Below are 20,199 nucleotides of genomic sequence, written 5' to 3' on the forward strand. Positions count from 1 at the left end.
TTTATAAGGATATTATTTTTAATATGTGATTTTAACCATCATATTTCTTGTGTTCTTTCTGTAAAATGTCATTTTCTTCTTCTACTCCCAAAACTGTGCTTGAATGGTAGACGTTCAATTTGTGAACACGGCCCGGCGTGATGTCATGTCCGACATTATTGTTGACAGCTAAATTCTAGTCCGGACTATAATTCAATTGTCAACATTAAAATTGCATACTGCGCTTTGTGCATCGTGTTAACGAAGTTAACATCTTGTATTTCAACATACTCCATCTAAAGGACAAGAATAAGACGATGTATTTTCTTAATGCAACAAAAAACTCGATAGGATATTATCAAAATGTACGGCTATTATCCTGTTTTAACCCAAAAGTGATAAATATTTGTTATTTACTTGACTAGATTATCTTTCCTTCATTGAACACAAAAACATTGCCGGTGCTAAACAATGGTGCTCATCATTTAAGACTCCACTGCGTACCGTTTCCCCAACACCATCCTTCATTTCCATTTTACGGCCCACAACCTTCTCGAGCAACGCATAAATTTCAGAGTAGTGAAGATTATTCACGGTCGGAGCGGGCTTTCTCGGCGGGTCTTTGCGTCTTCAAAAATCGTGAAGCAACGTTCCAGTGCGATGGCTGGGCCCTGGCTTGTGTAGCTTCCACGAACTTCAGCCGATGTTGACGGTCTTCCACTGCAGAGGTAAAACGGTGTGGTCGTCGGAAGCTCCCTGACAAGGTTTTTAAAAGTCCGTATTTGTGTTTGTGTTTTTTTTCTGCTTTGGCCATTGTTGTATTGGCAATAATGCTAAAACCTACATTGGGGCTTTATCCATGATCTGGGCGTCACCTGGTTAGGATCCTATCACCAGGGCGGATCACCGAGCCATTTTGTTGTCCTGGGTAAACACTGTACTGTTAATACCTGGTACGCTAGTGTTTCCCACTAAATCACGCTGCAGTTGTTCCAAAGACTCTATCCGATTAAGTTAGCTAGAGTCCCTCCAGTATAATTAAGCTTTTGCGAAAAAAAAAAAATTACAATCGCTCACCACTGCGGCTGGTATGCATTCTTTTATTACCCGGTCACATCTTGCGATTGGGACAAAAACATGAAACGAGCAAAAAAAAATAACCTCATCATACAGTATGTTTTCACTGATGAAGACGAGTAATTAGCTACCACGCTGGGTAATGAGCATGTCGTAATTAACATTACAACAACACGGCCAAGTGCGCTTTGGAATTAATAACCAGCAATTGGCCTGCTACATGTAGCACCGTTTGTTAAGGTAGGCCGTAATTTTATGACCGGAGTAAATAATGCGGTGAAAAGTGTCCCGGGCAGCACGCGCAAGTTTACTTGCGACCCCTTTATTGCTCCCGTCTTGTTTGCCCATCTCGCCACGTCTGTTTGCCCCGGCAATTATCACAAATGTGAGCCGACAATGTTTTGGCGGATGGGTAGCTGTGCGTATCTGTATAGCGACCCACCATGATGTGTTTGTTCAACGCACCGACATAAAGGGCGGAGAGAGGGGGGTTTCTCTGATACTTCTCAGGACAGAATGGTTGACCAAAGTGAAAGGACTGCCAAAGAGCTGTCGCAGGGGACAACAATGCAAGAGACCCCCTCTACACTGTGAACGGTCGGGGTTATATAACAGCGTTGCACAGTTCAATGAACAACGCTAACCCTTTAGTTAAATTTAGACAAAAGCGAAATCTTACAAAATCGCATGGTATGTACAACAAAACTGTAAATTAACAAGAGAGAGAGAGAGAGAGAGAGAGAGAGAGAGAGAGAGAGAGAGAGAGAGAGAGAGAGAGAGAGAGAGAGTTCTCACGGGCATGTTGCACGCATGTAATTATTTGAATTGTCGATCCTACAAGTTTCTGACCCAATTTAATGTTTTACATTCGAAGTCACTTTACAAAGTTCGAAAAGGACAGACAGGTGTCATCCACAATATTGGGAATGATAGGATAATTGCATCAATCGAAGAACCATAGCACATAACCATATTAAAGCACTATTCCTCGTGAAAAAAATATCGCACCAAAAAATAAATTTGCTGTATTGGCCGCGGATGAGGCGTCACACGACACATACGGACCAATCCCAAACAGCGATCGCGCTTACTCCCTGAGAGTTCTTCCGTTTAAATGCAGAGGTCATAGGTTACTGAATTGACAAAGATCTTTTAGCGGTTCATTAGGTCGATTTCACTAGGGGTCACCGGGATATTGAAAACGATGAACCCGTTGAATATCATTTCCATAACTTTATGTGAGATCATCGTGTGGCGGGGAAATTGATCGTTTTGCAGTGGTTTGTTAAACGCCTTCTCGAAGACGAGGCAAAAAGAGACAAATGAAGTTTCCGATTCTTACACGCTAAGTAGTCATTGACATACATTGCCAGACTTTAAAAAATACACACCCATTAAATGTTCTCTCCATTTGCACTTGTTATGTATGGAACGTCACAGTTTGTCTGCCTGTGTGTAGGTGCAGGTGCATGATGTATGTATGTATGTATGTATGTATGTATGTATGTATGTATGTATGTATGTATGTATGTATGTATGTATGTATGTATGTATGTATGTATGTATGTATGTATGTATGTATGTATGTATGTATGTATTATGTATGTATGTATGTATGTATGTATGTATGTATGTATGTATGTATGTATGTATGTATGTATGTATGTATGTATGTATTTTTGTGTGTGTATGTATAGTATGCATGTATCTAGTGTACTTGAAGACGTGCATACATTAATATCTGTGTGTACACAGACATATATTTAGATATACAAAATACTTTTTTTTGGACAATCATTAATAAGATATAGATAATGTCATGTCATGGAAATAGAACTATCAAAATAAACATTATTTCTTTTAAGATCCGTGATCTGATAACATTACGATGCTGTTCATTTTGCTTCGTTTTAAAGCTGCACCAATTTTGTTTGTGTTTGTCCTGCTACCGCGTGTGTGTGGCTCTCACTTTCCTAATCCACCCTGAGCTATTGTGTGGAGAAGTATTTTCCGGATATGTGGTCCAAGCCCAGACTTGACCGGCCGCCATCCGAGTTCGATGGCTCAAACAAAGCTGAAATGCCAGTGGAGTGGTGCTATTCTCTTGTGCTCCGACAACTCGGCAGTCCAATTGTTTGTGCGACAATAGTTGTGATGTGGGTTTCTGCGGTTGTATTATCATCAGCGATACACAGATAAACAATGTTTGTCTTATAATTGGGTCGTTGATCACAGGGAAAGAAATAGAAGAACATTCGACACTGAATTTAGACAGATTTGGTCCAGCAAAAGGCAACTGTAAGAAAAAGTAGCTCACTAAAAATATAAGCAATACCGTACAACACAATAAAGTACTTTGCAAGTCAATTGTATACATGTTCTCAAAATATGATATTAGCTAAAACAAGGCAACATTCCACTTATAACAATGAGAACTTTCTGAAACTATAAACTATGGATTATTGTAAACTGGGATTATCTCTGTCAAATTTCACTTGATTTACGGCTCTGGCAATGGCTGATGATGTTATTTTCGGGACCGTCACGTCCAATTAGAAAGTCGAAACTGCTGTCGGATAAACAAGTCTATTTTTAAAGCTCGCCTGCCAGTATCAGTCGTTCCACGACTTCGCTTACGTAAAACTTCGGCCTCGTGTTTTTACGAGCAAAAAATTAATATGAGGAAATTAATCAGCTCCATCCGTCGGCGACAAAAACGCCCATTGTCAAACGTTTTGCCCCGCCTGGTGTGATACCGCACGTAAACATGTCCCACGGAAAATAAAGTTGCAGGTACACACCCTTATATTGCCTGCCCCTTTCCCGTAAATAGCACAGCTTAAGTTTATCCCATTTTCCTTTGGATGTATGCGATAAAAGGCGTTGTTAACCGTCTTAGATTCGGGCATCAGGTCCTGACTTGACATTTTTTCCCTAAGCAACTCGACAACGGGCTGTCGATACCACCTGCAGAGCCTTGCCATACCCCCCTCACAAGATATCATGCTCTAACTTGCCCCAGTCCCCCTTTTTGTTTTACGTAAGCACATGAGGCTTGGGAGCTCTATCCTTTGAATCGGATCTCGGTCCTCTGCGCGCAGACAATTAGGAGTTAGTGACAAGCTAAAAGTCAGGGGCAATCATGATCTCAACTTTAAAAAGACGTAATTGAGTGCAAGTTAGGAATCAGCTACGAAAAAGTACAAAAAAAGGTTTGAATGATTCATGAATTTAGTTCAAGCTGTCTCCACAGACCAACCAAGCGTAAAGTCTCTTCAAAGCCATTTAAGAAAACTACAATTTAAAGTTGATTGTTTTGGCGAAACTATTGTTTTTGCCCGTAGCATGTGTTTATTTCACACAGCGCACTGAAGCCGACCACCGGATGTTGCTTCCACGTGCGTCGGCCGAACGGGAATGAAACTCCATTTCGGAGACCTGCTGCCAAGACATATTGTCGGAAAGTAACATACCCTCGAAGAACTTGCTAACTTCTTCCGTGTAATCTAAGAGCCACGTCGTTCGAAATGTGCCTGTGACAGTCAGCGCTCTGAAAACTTCGCAGTTGTTTTAATGCGAAAATTGAACCGCTGGCCTTGTGGACGAATGATGAATTGCTTGCCGTGTGTCTGCGAAGACCGTCGCATCCAGGTTGCATACAAAGAACGCTGGTCGCGCTCACAGACATCAAACGGAAGGGTACAACCGTCTTCCACAAAGGAGGCATTGAAGAGCGTGGTGGACAAAGCCGGCTTCTTCCCAGTGTTGTCCTGTCCATCAACGTCAACGAGAAACAATCACTTTTGCCGCTGACGAGGGTCAATCCCGCTGCACGAAAAATCTGCACGGCGTGTGTTGGTTCCGATTGTGCTGCAAGTCTTACACTTTTTCACGTTTTTCGTTTCACTTTCCGATAAGCCACGCGATGTCGTCACATCACTTGGAAACAGAAGGAGTGAGAGCATCACCGTTTTGTTTGGTGAACTTTACTGATCCTTCGACTGACATATACAACGACGGACTCCGGGGTGGCATATATACCTTGAACAGTGATGTCATCAATTGTGTATTTGAAAAAGAATGATACAATCCAAACAAAATGAATATTACTGTATTGCAGGAATGGTTGTGAGCAATATTTTCACAATGCTTGAAAAAACTGCATTGTTCAGAATTTATTCATGTTAAAATGGGCTTAATTTTGAGGGAAAACTTCCGCATCGTGCGCACGCAACTAAGAAGACATCCTTTTTTTTTCAAACAAGGGAAGGTAGAAGTTGAAGTTCAACAAGTCTGCTAGCGATCGGCGAAAATTAAGGTGGAAGAAAAGGTGCGGGACAGCAGGAGAAAGGCTTCGCCTGACGTGAGCGTATACGGAAACTTACGCCAAACGCCTCGCATTGTGAACAGTACAGCGTCGCTGCAACGCGGCGTCAACAATTCCAATGGTTAGGGCACTCACCACACATATGACGCTATCATTTCGGGATTTAAAACGCATAAAAAGCGAAAGTCACAAACAAAAGACCGCCCAGGGGGTGGTAATGAGAGAGCAAAAAAACGGCGATGAAACATAGCAAAGGACAATATCATCTGCTTAATCCGATTACATGAAATTCTATGGCGGACATATAGACAATTTGCTTTGACGAGGAGTGTGTTTACCCCACACACAGCGGAACAATTGTTGGATAGCCATATTAATAATTGCCGGAGAAAACAAAATGAATAATAAAAAAACCCGGAATATTGTCCCATGGCAAACAGGTTCAGTTGTTTCACTCTCTACAACTGCATTGCCCCGGAGCTGGTATTAGCGAGTTTGAAATTATCGGGATATTATTTGTAACGTAACAGCGGAAGATCTAATTTGTGCGATTTCAATTGGTGCTAATCGTCGAACAGCGCGGAGGGTTCCAGCTGCCTGTCACAGAATGGGTGCTGGTGTACACAGGTTTTATTTCTCCCCTGACATTGTTCCAACTAAACTATTCACTGTTTAGTTTCATTTCTGGAGAACTGACTTGCCGTTAACACTGCCCGCGATGACTCCTAATTCCTAAATGAAGAAAAATATTGATTCCACGCAATTGTTGTCCCAGATCCGATATTTAAACGTAATGCGATAAAATGCACAATTACAAACAAGGAAAAAACAACAACAACCAAGGGTAAAACAAACGTTTAATTCCTAAATAAAATAAAATAAATATTTGGAGTACAAGAAGCTCTCGGAGACTGAACATGCGCAGTGAACTTTGAAATACGGCGTCATGAAATCGGAAAACATTGATAAAACTGTCAAAATCAGACAAATATACGTAAACATTTCTTCCTTTTTCACAGGATTGAATATATCACATTTTTCACGCGGGAGAATTTACATATTAAGATATTGGTCACATCTCACATAAGCCAACCAGTTATCAGATGTTTCCGAAATACAGCAAATTGAAATTTCTTTTGGGTACAAATACGCCTGTTAGCATTATAAGGGAATGTTGACAAAAGTAGACGCAAAAAACCCTTCTTAAGATGCGGAAGAACCATGAACACTGACAATGTTTCCGCCTCAAGGCACCCTGGACAAAACCTACAGAAAGGTGTGTTGACGCTTTGCCCGCATGAAATGGATTTCGCTTGCGCCATGTGTCTGTCTAACGTAACGTCAAGGTCATTCCCAATCTACGCGGCAAATAAATTAAGAAGATATCTAGCGGGCCGAGGCGAAGTCGAAGCTTCACAATGGGGGAATGGAATCCGCCGACGCATTGTTTCCACTGAGCCGGTTGTTGCAAAGTCTACGATCGGGTGGTCTTTTTGTTTCTCCTTTCAAAGTAAAAGCCAAGTAGCGATTTCAACTTGAATCGTTTGAAAGCATTCTTCTGGGTATGGACTATTCGCCTCACAGAACGCCTAAGCTGTTAAAATGAGTTGCTTTCTCTTTTATTGCTAAAAAGAAGAGATATTTTGCACGCGAATTGCAAACATGTAGACAAACAAAAAACAAAAGAAGACACGGAAAACAATCGGGCCAGATATCTGCGAAGGGTAGCTTTGATCCACCCAGCTCGAAATCCGTCTTGCACGGATCAGTGGTTCAATGTAAGCCATGTTCGAAACTTCATCTTGACATGACATAAACGTATTAACACACAGGAGATCGTAAAAGCGAACAGGCAGGCAAACAGTATGCAGCGCCACCAAGAGGCAGTTACATGACATTTCAATGTGGTGAGGGTGAATTAGGCGTTCCGTAACATTAATAACAACAGTTATCTGCACCCATTAAATTGCTCCGCGAATCCATTTGTTGTGTCACATTTCATTGCTTTGAGTTCTATAGACTTCGCTATAGCTTGGTATCTGGTAGGTTTCTGGCCGTGGTACGTTCAATCAGCAAAATGCTCAAGTTGACCCACGTCATACCATACCAAGGCATGGCTCCTTCAGTTTCTACAGATGTAAAATTTACTATATTTTCCATTGTTCCTTATAATTCAAAATCTCTTTTTCCTCGATTAATCCCAAATTAATTCTAATATCCTGCGGAACTTTCGTTCAAAAATATCACTCAAAGAGGAAAAATATACGTAGCAGTCTATAGCTATCTGTTGATCTTAATTGGTCTCATAACAGTGACATACGCAGCAAATGACGCCAGCCTATATTCCTGGTATTGCATTTTGAGGTGAACGTTAAAAACTATCGGCTTGCAAAGTTGAGATTTGTCGGACGATAGCTCGGCTGGCACGGGATGTTGACGCCTTCAACATACTTTGCAATCCGCACGTGTCACGGTTTGTGCTCAGCCGCGCACCTGTTTTATCACTTTGGGTGCGAATGGGCCACTATTTTCAGTCCTCCGCTGGTGGGAAGACTGGAAAGGGGGCCTAACCGGTGATGTGTTGCGTGGCATCAGGTGTTGCCGCGTTCTGACGCCTGAATTGGGTAATTTACATGACAATAAGAAATGGACAACGCTGGGACCGGGATGTCAATTTCGCCCTGGAATGTTGCTTTTGTCAACGCTCCAAAGACTGACTTTGTCTCTGTTACGTGTTGTCTGACAGATTTCACGTATTTAACACATCCGTTTTTTCCCCATCAAGGATGTCGACAAATTACTTCAAATCCCAAACAAAACACGCCTGAAAATGTTATTTTACCGATCGATAGTACCGTCGGGGTAAAACAAACACTGCCTCAAAAATACCATCCCCAGAGCCTTCCATTTCGGAGAGATATGTAAAACACATATTTTGAGAATTGTCAATATGACCAATTTATGTAGCACGCTCTTGTAGCAGTAGAAAAGTTTGTGTTCCAAATTGCACACGATTCGGAACACTGTTGAGGTCTGGCGCGGTAGTGGGGTGCTCGGTTCCTCGATACTTTGTCTACAAATATATATTTTCTAGCAGAACTATTTACAAGCGCAGAACCATTCCTGCTTGATAGCTAGTTCTGGAGCATAAATTTAACCATGGACCCATTTATTGGTTTATGTTTCAAACCCGTGAACCGTTTAAACGAAAGAACGCTAGAGGCTGTTTTTCCGACGCTCAAAATAACCTGACGTACCATCCATAATGTTCACACAGAAAGATGGTTTATTTTGGCACAATTATGCCAGCCTTAGCTCACCGACAATAAATGAATCCAATAACAGACGTGTCAAGTCCGAATACAGGGTAGATTAATTACTTTCAATATGAGATAAACTTCACTGACGTAATACAAATTATAGTTTATTTCAGTGTAATTCGTCATGACGCTTGGAGTGTAATATTTTCCAAAACTTTAGTTTTCGTACCTCGGAGTATTGCTGGGTAAAATATTCACTGTGGGCACACTGTAAAGGTCTACGATGTATTGAATACCGGCTAATAATATTTTTGGCAAAAAAAGCAGGCTCGTGCGTTAACTTTCACCCAAGATTAAATCCACGCCGACGTCCGCACGTTTTCTCATTACGTCATCGCTACGCCATATTGCAGCTAATGTTTATCTGAGATGAAAATTACTCCAGCTATCGATATCAAATACAAAATTTGTAAGTTTTGCGTTTAATGAGCAGACCGTTGATTTTTTTCCCTTGACATTCATTTGCTTTTTTATGAAAAATTTAAGTATCACATAAGGGGGGTTTTAGTACCCTAATTGCTGGACAATTACGGACGCTGACCAGTGCCCAGGGAAGGGTGTTTTTATCACAATTACAGGGCCATTGTGTCCAGCTCGTTATGGAAGCGTGGTGCAACTAATCTGGAAACACGCATCCAACTTGGCGGTACCCTCACAATCAAACAATTGCAAGACCAGTTGGTCTGTCTTATGGGGGCTTGGGGAGGGTATAAATATATCATAGTGTCCGCGATGGGACAATGGATATTGAAGACAACGAGGGGACAACCAAGTTTTATTGGATGCCAACGAGAAGAGAATACCATCATGTTATTGGAGTTGTGTGAACGTAAAATTCAGGCAGGCGCTAAGCACTTGCTGTGATGTTGTAAAACTCCATTTGCATATATAATGAACAAAATCTTTGCGGTCAGGAGAAGACAAAAGCAAGTCATGATCAGTTTCTCCCGAGGGGCAGGACACTGTGGTCAGTGAAAGCGACACAGTCACTTTTAGATGCCGTAGTTATGGAAATTAAGTCTACAGCTGTCTGTTTCACCTCTGGTTGTCATTATCCAGTCAACTGTGTGACCTTCTCAAGAGAAATTATTTGGACTTTTGACTATTTAAATTTTGACTATAGCAATCTTTAAAATGACCACATTTTGTCCTAATTCTGAGTTTTGACTGGACGAACTTTTCTTCGATTTTCTTTAAAACTCGCACCAATTGCAGCTGTGAAGGGTAAGGTGACACCAACGGACATTGACCCGCGTTGTATGCAAATTAACAGGTTGCCACTACATTGTTAATTGACGATTTGACATGTATGGGCCAAAAGTGGCATATTTTCGGTAGCTACTGGGCTTGACTTGCGAGAAATGAAGTTAATGAATGCTGAATTAAAAGACTGCACTTGTAACTGATGGCATCTTAGTTTAAATTTTTGTGTCCGCCTTTTCAACTTAAATACTTTAGCTTTTCTACCTTGAGTGTATGAATGCATTAGATTTATCACAGATCGTCTATTTTCAGTAAATTAGCCAGATCTCATCAAACAGTTATATGGTGTACTGAAGATTAGCGTAGTACAGTGAAAAGAGGACAGTTTCGAGCGAGGTACACTGAACAGCCAATTTTAAAATATCTGTAATACAGCTGAAGAGGTGCTCATTCTCTCGTGTGTGTTTGTTTTCGGATCGGATAATTATCGTCTGCTCGTTCGCTGTGTGTATAGGGAAACTGTGGCTGTGACAACACTGAGGACAGTTTCGGTCACCGTCCGACTTTAACATACGCCAGAAGTACCTGAAATCGTCATACTTTGCGCGCCACCAATCAATTCATGCACGCAGTAAAAAGTGTCTTTCGCGAAGACGAAAATGTTTGTCAGCATTTTTTTTCGGAAATTGAAGTCGAATACCCCCCTCCTGGATATTTAGTTTTGAGTGCTTACTTAACGCTGATAATTAAAGTGTACAAACTGGGCATTGTGTATGGGGTCAGCAATTCTATGGCCATTCAATCAACGATGAATACTGCTAATTACACTCTGAAAGTCATAATTTGGAAGACTCGCAAAAAATACAAAATGGCGGCTACTTAACGTCATTATAACAATCTGTATTGTGTGCGGTGAGACAGGCCACAACACAACAACTGCAACAAACAAACAAAACATTGTATTTAAACTATAATTAGGTGCTGTTCTAACCGTGTTATTAACTTCTAATGAGACAGTTTGTCTCTGACACTATCTATTCCCGAAAAAGGACACCGATTTGAGTCTTTAAGGGAATAAAGTGGATAATTTTATCTTTACATCGGGATTTGTGACGTAATCAAAGTTATTATGAAAACCGTGACATAGTTGAAAGTTTTTTAAGTCAATCTCACGCGAGAAAAGTTTCTGGAACTGTTAAGGTAGTATGCGCCTCGAAAGTGAAAGATTTGAATTTTTGATCAAACTTTTCCAAATGTACTACGCAACCATTCTCTAACCAAATCAACAATAAAAATCGGGGTCACCCTGCAAAGTTTGGAACTAGCGAAACAAAGTGCCCAACATTTTGCGATATTTGAAATTCAAAATGGCCGCCATCTCTGTGTTAACTCTATGGAGGGGGGGATTACATTTCGGATTTTCGAAAAACTAAGACGATGAAAGTTTGTCTTTCTCCAAGAGCTTTAAAATTACCCCCTCTTCCAACACATGTGGTAGATCAGGAAAGAATTGCAGAAGTTTTAGAGTCCGAATATCTGTCCCCGAGGCGCATTCTACCTTAAGATTATCATTGGTTAAAACCGTCTCAAAGTCTTACTCGTCACTAACTACTTCAAAATAGAGAACAACATGAACTGCAGCTTTTCAGCGATGATCATGAGACATTTTACTACTAGTATCTTTTCTGCGTTCGGATCATATGTTAATATTGAACAGCGGAACTTATTGCTTGCATGAGGCGATCATATAGAATACGGAGGACTCTGCACTCCGGGTGCAGGGACTGGGGAGAGATGGCGGAGGAACCGAAAATTTATCCAAATCTTATAATCACAACCTGCACTTGGCCAGAAATCAAGAGTTTAATTTTACTACGTGTTTCCAACTCATGGTGTTATATACATGTGCATAGTGGTATCTCAAGCTCCATTGAAAGATCTTCGGGCTTAAAAAATTCTACAGTCTACCCATTTTTACGGTGACTGGTCGAGCTGCGTATCGGGTGGGGATGACCAAATGAGATGACTAGGGTCCGAATTCTTTTCCTTTCTCATATCTTTGGAATCCATTGGCCTTGTTTCACGGTTGTTCGGTGAATCGGATTTTCATATCGCGAAGTACATTCTGTCGCCACAGAGAGGACTGTTCATGTTAGGCTGTGCTGCAGTCATCGCTCTTACTTCAATTCTCCTCGAATATTTTACATTCTCACTCACAGGCACTCCTGCATGACACACGTGGAAGTCAGCACTCTGGTTGTTGTTGACATTATTTTCTGATAAGTTTGAAGAACGGCCGATTAGTTGTTGTTTCAATGATATTGATGTCGTTGCAAACTACATTTCAAAGAGCAATATCATGGTTTGGTTTCCCCAGCCCTAAGGTACCGATTGAAGTACCACTGAGACAGCACCAAAGTTACATTCCCACAGTTTACATCGAATGGGTTTAGCGTTCGGTCATGTACACGATACCCTCCACGGTAGCTACAGAAGCGAATTTATTATAGTGTTATTCACTAGTAACCATGACAACATGATTGAAACACAACAATAACAGCGGCAGATTAGTGTGCTCACATTTTGCCAGCAAATAACAATATAAACAACAACAGTCACACTGATAAGTTCCCTGTAGTTTACATGGTTTGACAGGCTCTGACTTATCGTTTTCGGATGGAGCAAATAAAATTTTGAAATATCGCCAACTCGAACAGGGAAGAATATCTCCACTTCTATGAAAAGCCCAAAAAACTAAAAAGGAACCTCGATCTCCCCAAATCAAAACAAAACACTACTTCAACCCTTACTTTCAGGGACATCCAACAAAGTAGTTATTGGCGTGTGGGTTGGCATATTCCTCTAGTATCATCGAGTGGGGGAAAGGACCGACGAGCAGTTTTGTTACCATCAGCAGAAATTTTAATTTTTCCATTCGGCGAACAACGTTAAATTGTGAGCACACACACAACAAGGGGCGGATAAGGATAGGATTTGGCTGTTTTTCGGCGTATATCTGTGTTAAGGGTAAATAATGTTGCTTCTGAGGGGAGGGGGCAGTAGGGATTTATTGTAATGGAGATGACCTGAACGGTAACATTTCTCTAGTGACTCGGAGGGAAGAGGGCCACACTGCTTAGAGAGAGGGAATCTGACTTTTGAAACGGAAGGACACTTGCGAAGAGCTTTCATTTTCCTGTCCAAATTTTACTCCTGTTCTAAGTACCTCAGAATTACATGTAATAACACTCTTACTTACAACTTTTCATAATAGGCTGATCAACTTACCCTGTTTGTCCCCAAGAACGAGTTTCAATCTGAATCTGATGCCGAGATCACTCTGCATGAAATTTAGTTTTTCCCCTTTTTTACTTAAGCATCCACTCGGCCATATCAATGAGACAACGACGCTATGTCGAATCTTTGAACACACTTAACGATCACAACATCTCTCTAACCTGCAAACTTGAACATCACCTCGCGCTCAGTACAAGTCTTGTTCAAATTACTCTGCTTTCTTTTCCCGCCTTTTAGTTACAATCTGTCTTTTCTGCGAGATTGCCAGATCTGTGTACATAGTCAGGTGTAACTTGGATTTGTAACTGTCACTAAAATGCATTCGCAATCTGTTGAACAAGTCTCGCCATCTTGAACTGCGTTTCTATAACTTTCACTTTGGATTACATTAATGTAGTGAAACTCCATTAGTTGTCACTTTCTTGAGGTATTTTCCGGCATTTTTGTTGTGTAAAATAGCGTTTCATGTCCTATCCCCAAATCACATTGGAATACCAGGTATTCTAACTTGTATCATCATTAGAATACCTAAGATTCGACAATTTACAATATGGGTATAAGAAAGAATAACAGCTGAAAAACATGAATATAAATTATTTATTTTTGATAAGAAAGACATGGATTTAAAATGGTCAAAATTAAGTATATTTTGCAAATAGAATTTTTTGAGATGTAAAACCAAAGCACTGTCCTGATTTTTTGCTTTATGCTGAGTTTTCTTTTCTGAATTGTTTTTTCTTTTTCGGAAAGTCGATAAAAAAACTTCTATCATCAAATTGGAATACCATGTATTCTAACTTTTGAACACACCTTTATGTTTGCTCTGTCAAATGTCAATGACAATTGCCTGAAGATGAGTCCGAACCAGAATTCATTGGTCAACTATAACATTGCACATTATGCATGATACGTTATTGTACTCAAGAGAAAAAACAAACAGCGATAACAATAACAACAGCAACGAAAAGACTTCAAAAATTCGATCCATGTAAATACGATAACTTTAAACCTTGACTTACATTCGGTGTTTGCTGATAGTGTTTATAGTTGTTTTCCGATACAAAAAAATTATGAAAGACGAACTCCCTTTCTATTTTGTCGTCACTGAAGTCTCCAAGCGAAAACAAAAACAAAAAAGAAATCAACATGAGATAATCATCAGCTTAATATCGATTAAGTAAAGTGGTAAATCTTATTCTCAAATTTCTCAAATGGGTGTAAATAAATAAATAAATAAATAAATAAATAAATAAATAAATAAATAAATAAATAAATAAATAAATAAAATAGAGAAATACTTATAAAATAATAGATTTATTTATAATAAAATAAATGAATGATTGATGAATATATAAATGAAAATAAAGAAATGCATTTAAAATATAAATACATTTATAATTAATAATAGTAAATAAGTAAGTAAATAAATAAATAAATAAATAAATAAATAAATAAATAAATAAATAAATAAATAAATAAATAAATAAATAAACATTGTGTCATTGAGCGGCCAGTTTACACCAGCTTGAATAAGGCCATAAGAATAAGGCCATAAGAATTATAGTTCACCTACGCCCTGATTGTGACCTCTACGGCCACTTATAATTACTGAATTCGGTTGAAACGAGTTCAGTCTTTTTAAGTGCCTGAACCCTCTATAAAATTCATAGATCCGTTGAAAACTACCTGATTAATTTTGGTATTTGTTTTCCCCTCCATGCACCGAGTTTATACGAATGGAATATCCCTTACCTCGTCGGAGCCGACGGGGGTAATGTCACCAAGGTCTGATATAGAAACCCGTCGTTGGCTTGAAGAACTAATCACGCCATTCCTAATAAATTTCATCTATTTTTCAGGTTCTTTTATTAGTTTCACCACAATCCCGAAGAGGGTCAATTTCTGGGTCAACACAATTAGGCAAATGTATTTAATTAGTTAACCGGCCAATTAGTGTACATTCTCAGCACTTTTGTTTCAGAGGCGCTGTCCGAATACCGTGTTTTGTAAACCAACGAATAAAAGACTCAAAGTTCAATGTGTAAGAGTGAGAGCAAATGCAAGTTCTAGAACTGAAACTTGTAATGGTCTCTCCTCGTCGTTGACTCTACGGTGGCAATCACGGCCGCGACCATTTAGCAGAATATACTTATCTGTTACAGGGAGGACCCGGATGTAATAGACCATGAAATGGGCACTGATATGGATCGCATCATTAAAGGCAAAAAATTCGCCGATTTCACGGAAACTACTTAAAAAGCAGAGAAATTCATAGAGCGGTCTATCTACACAAATGAAGAGCGATCTCCCAGTGGCCTGAAATATACGCAGACAAAATCACTGCGGAGTGACGACGTCTGTGTGTTGCCGGTACTAAGATTTAATTTGTTGGGGTCCTTATCGGCTATTTTTCAATTACCCGTGTTAGTTTCAGGGGGATTCTCCGAGTCTTTACATCGAAATCAATTTCTACATTGAACTGTTTGACGGTTTCGTCTACGGCGGGAGGGTAGAGGGGCGTGGTATGCGTTTCAGCCCCTTTCTTAAGGGCTCCCCCAACTGATAATCTTTCGAAATGGGCAACTAGCAATCTGAGTTGCCGTGGAAATTGAATAGGCTCAAAATCACTTCCTTCAATCAATGAGACGGTGGAAATGAAACTTCAGAGAATAAACATCCATTTGCTTTTTTAAAGAGTGCATGAGGAATTTCGAGAGTCTCCCTGAAGTCGGATTTCCCCCTTTTTCAACATTTTACAAATAGGTGTAAAGAGCGTGGACCGATTGATTCCGCAAAAAAAATACGACCGTCTAAAAATATCCAAACTCGCTTGGAAGAACACGCCATTCAACTTCGCTGGAAAGACTCAATCACGCTTTTCAACTTGGCAATTATTTCAGAGGTGAAATGACGTGACACTTTCACATAACTCAAAATACCGATATCGCAAAACGATATTGACTGGCGAATCAATTTCATACGACGAATGATATTGTTTCCTCGTTTCGCCGTGAAATCAATCATGAACAGGGCAAATGAGTTGTCCATTTCTACTTCACCGAGATAAAGGCAATCTGCAAAGAAGGGAGTCAAGACAAACCCTATTTTTGAGTCAATCCGAATTTAAATGTCCTCTCGAAGATAAGATAGCCTTCCCTATCTCGATACAATTTCGCGCCCGCGGAACTCGTCGCCGGCGAAGTTGAAATTATTTGTGGCAGGGTCTTAAGTGTGATTACCAGGAAAGGGGGAAAAAATAAAGGACTGTCAGCGTTTAATCATGTTATCGAAAAAATCATAACTGATTCCGGAGTTCCATTTACTGTTGATTACAACGCAAGTTATCCGACGAGCTAAATCCAGCCCGTTTCTAACAGTGAATGCAAACAGATTGCCAGTAATGGGAATTTTTTCCCGATCGCCTTTCTATCACTCTAAAATGTTTAGTTTGAAATCGCGAAGGTAAAAATCTACTTTGGCACTGAATAATCGACTGCCGGTGCATGCATGAATAGCGGATCTTTCGGCGCGGGGCTACTCAACCGGAGGTAAATTCAAATCCGCGGAGGTGAGTCCGCGAAACGGCGAAGGCGGTGATGTGGTACTATTATGTGTGACCATTACAGCGTTAGTGTACAAACTACGAACGCTAATACGTTTATACAATTTTAATCTGCGTGATCGATGTATAACCTGATAACTCGTCCCTTCATCTTCTGCATTTGTATTATAACCCTTTTCAGAATTAGAGCGCGAAGCCACTGCAGTGAACTGCAATAAAACTGCTCACACTAATTAGTTTCAGCTTTAGCCAGCTGGCAAAGTCGACAACATTGTATGTCCCATGCAGACAGTTTGTCTGGGGAAGTTGAAATAAAAAAGATTTGTACATGGACCAGTGCATGGTAATGTTACATTGTATCTAATCTTCAACACAGGGTGCCAATCGTGAACTCTCATTTACAACTCGAGCCTCAGACAGAGCTAGTTTTGCCTTTGTACAAGCAGACTTTTTGGTCTTTATCAAGTAGCCTTGTTCAACACCAAAGTGGCCACGGCTACAGCTGAAACTAATTAGTGTAAGCAGTTTTATTGCAGTTCACTGCAGTGGCTTCGCGCTCTAATTCTGAAAAGGGTTGTATGTTAGGATACAAAAGGCTAGACTTGCAAAAAGCGGAATGTTCTGTTGAACCGACAGGAAAAAAAAGACAGACCTGTTCTTTGTCAGCAAAGGCAATAGCATCAATCATGATCATGATCAAGTCTTCATTGATATGTCGATATCAATTCTGCCCCCCCCCCAAAAAAAAGGAAAAAAAAACAAAACAAAAAAACACACACAAAAAAACCCACCGCGTTCATCTGGATGATGTATCGCAAATATTTTCAATTTCAGGCAAAACTATGGATTCAGTTTAAGTTTAAGCGAAACTTCTTACATGACAAATTGACAACGTTTTGAATTCGAAAAGAAAACTTTCACACCCTATATTATCACTGCGATATATATATATATATATATATATATATATATATATATATATATATATATATATATATATATATATATATATATATATATATATATATATATATATATTCACAAAGAACTTCAAGTACAAAGTAATTAAAGGCATTATATCTGTTATACCATTGTACTATTTCAAACATATAAATGACAAAAGATCCTGATGAAAAACTGTTGAAGATCCCTAGATACATGAAACTTAAGCAACAAATATAATTATTTATAGCGTCCTGATTTCGCCATCGAGCACAGTAATTTCCAGCAAGGACATCTGTACACTTATATATAAATATATATATATATATATATATATATATATATATATATATATATATATATATATATATATATATATATATATATGCAGTGCCCGATGCTAAGCAGAGCGTTATAAATAAACAAATCAAACAAATTACCTCAAGTACAAAGTAATAGAATTTCATTTCTTTGTACTTGAAATAATTTGTATATATATTGCATGATATATATTTCATGTATCAAAATATAATGGATGTTATTATATATATCATCGAATATATTTTGGATACATGATATATATATATATATATATAATATATATATATATATATATATATATATATATATATATATATATATATATATATATATATTTGTAAGCGCATATTCCATGTCCAATTTACAGACATTGTCCCTCATTATACTTTGTTTCAACCTCTAGAAATCCCTTGGAAGGATCACGACTGGATAGAGAGGGAAAGAGCCGTAGTCGGCATATTAGTTCATGTCATATCCGTCGAGATATCGACCCGATCGCGTGGAATGCAGCATGAATTAGTTTGCGATCCCCCTCGGGGTACTCGTCAATGCAAGAGACACGCGGTGTCAAATTTCACAAATCGAGGACACAGACAAAGAGCCGAGGCGCTGAGCGGCTCGCCGGTGCATCTGAAATGAACGATGGATCCCTATGAAACTGACATCGCAGATGAAGACGTCAAAACTCCGTCTTGATGCTATCGAAATTCTCTAAGATGCCAGAGAAAATGCACGGAAATGGAAATGACTGGAAACACAATTGTAATGGAACATTGTCTACCCCTGAGTGTGTTCAGTTCTGACCGACCGTATGTGTGTGCGTTAGTCATGAACAAAAACAGATCATTTGAATTTTCAATTTGTTTATTGATCTGCACAGAAAGATCCTGGAGATTAAATTGTGAAGTTGACGCCTTCAGGGTGCCTTATTTCACACTTTCCAAGCATATTGGACTCAGTGTTTTAATATCAATGTGATCTAATGATCTATCTCTACAATTTTGTTTCTACTTGTCTCTCTCTGTCTTCCTTTCTCCATTCCCTTTCTCCACCCTCTGTTTCCTTCTCCCTCCCCTCTTTTTCTCTCCCTCCCCCCTCTCTCTCACTAACTTACTCGACCCCTGCCTCTCTTGCCCTCCGATTTCGATTCTACATTTCCACTCTTTCCTTGTGACAGCGAACTTGGACAGTTTGTGTGTAATTCCCTTTTCGCTGTTCGGGAAGCCCCCTGCTCCGTCTTGCTATATATGTGCATCCTAAACCCACACACATCCACAGATTGACCTTTAACCTCCCTTTTGTAGCCACAGCTGCAACTAGATGCACAAAGTCGCAAGTTGTTTAACAACTTTTTCCTCTATATGATGAATATCACTTTGATAAGTCAGAATTCGCAATTCGGGCTGGATTCAACAGCATCCTCTCATAGTTCAAATACGAGCAGTCCCGTTTATTCCCTCGGAAATATTTTAAAATTTAGAACAATATTCCGAAATCAAACCGAGGAAGCACCTTCACTCCCGACATCAACTTTTCTTTAATTCATCTCCGTCCTTTCAAACTCGATAAATAATACCATCAACTGCGCCGCACGATTACCATTGTCAGATATTATTCAGCAAATGTGGATTTCATGGAAATGAAATTCAGATTTTATTGAAATCAACATCACAAAGACATGAAATATGGAATGACTCGGACATGTAACTTTCATGGTGACTTGCACCAACATTGCATATTGTAGGCTGTCGTCTTCACTCTGAGGAAGAGGGCGAGGCGAGCGCGGTTTGTGCGTGATTGTCCACTGTCAGTGCTGAGTCCCGGGACTCACCGTTGACATCGCAGTCTAAAAAAACCCAGGTTACCGGATGGGCTGACGATCCAAGTTTTGAACTAGTTTTTGTGCACTGACAGGAGGTAAAAAGAGTTTGGATAGATCTCTAAATCGTTATTGCTTAGTCTGCCAACGACTCGGAGTGCGTGCTTTTGGATAACTGATATTGACCGTTTTAGGGTTTGTTCGAAGAACTTATTTTGACGTTGAACTCTATACATTTAGTCACCATGTACCAACTAGGACGTTTGATGACCCTGTCGTCATGGACATTGTGAATCAAGATCATTGTTCCTGAAGAGGCTGTTGGAACTATTTGTGTATTTCTTCGCTCTGA

At 39.6% G+C, this 20,199-nt stretch overlaps 1 long non-coding RNA gene across 1 annotated transcript in view; it reads left to right on the top strand.

Moving 5' to 3' along the window:
- Positions 1–18,975, top strand: part of LOC139142372 (uncharacterized) — a 49,198-nt gene extending 30,223 nt beyond the window's left edge. The window contains exon 2 of the long non-coding RNA XR_011554375.1: positions 18,432–18,975. This is a non-coding gene — a long non-coding RNA (uncharacterized lncRNA). The remainder of the gene's footprint in view (positions 1–18,431) is intronic.
- The last annotated feature ends 1,224 nt before the right edge of the window (positions 18,976–20,199 follow it).

The sequence above is a fragment of the Ptychodera flava genome, chromosome 10, assembly GCF_041260155.1.
Source record: "Ptychodera flava strain L36383 chromosome 10, AS_Pfla_20210202, whole genome shotgun sequence".
Lineage (NCBI taxonomy): Eukaryota > Metazoa > Hemichordata > Enteropneusta > Ptychoderidae > Ptychodera > Ptychodera flava.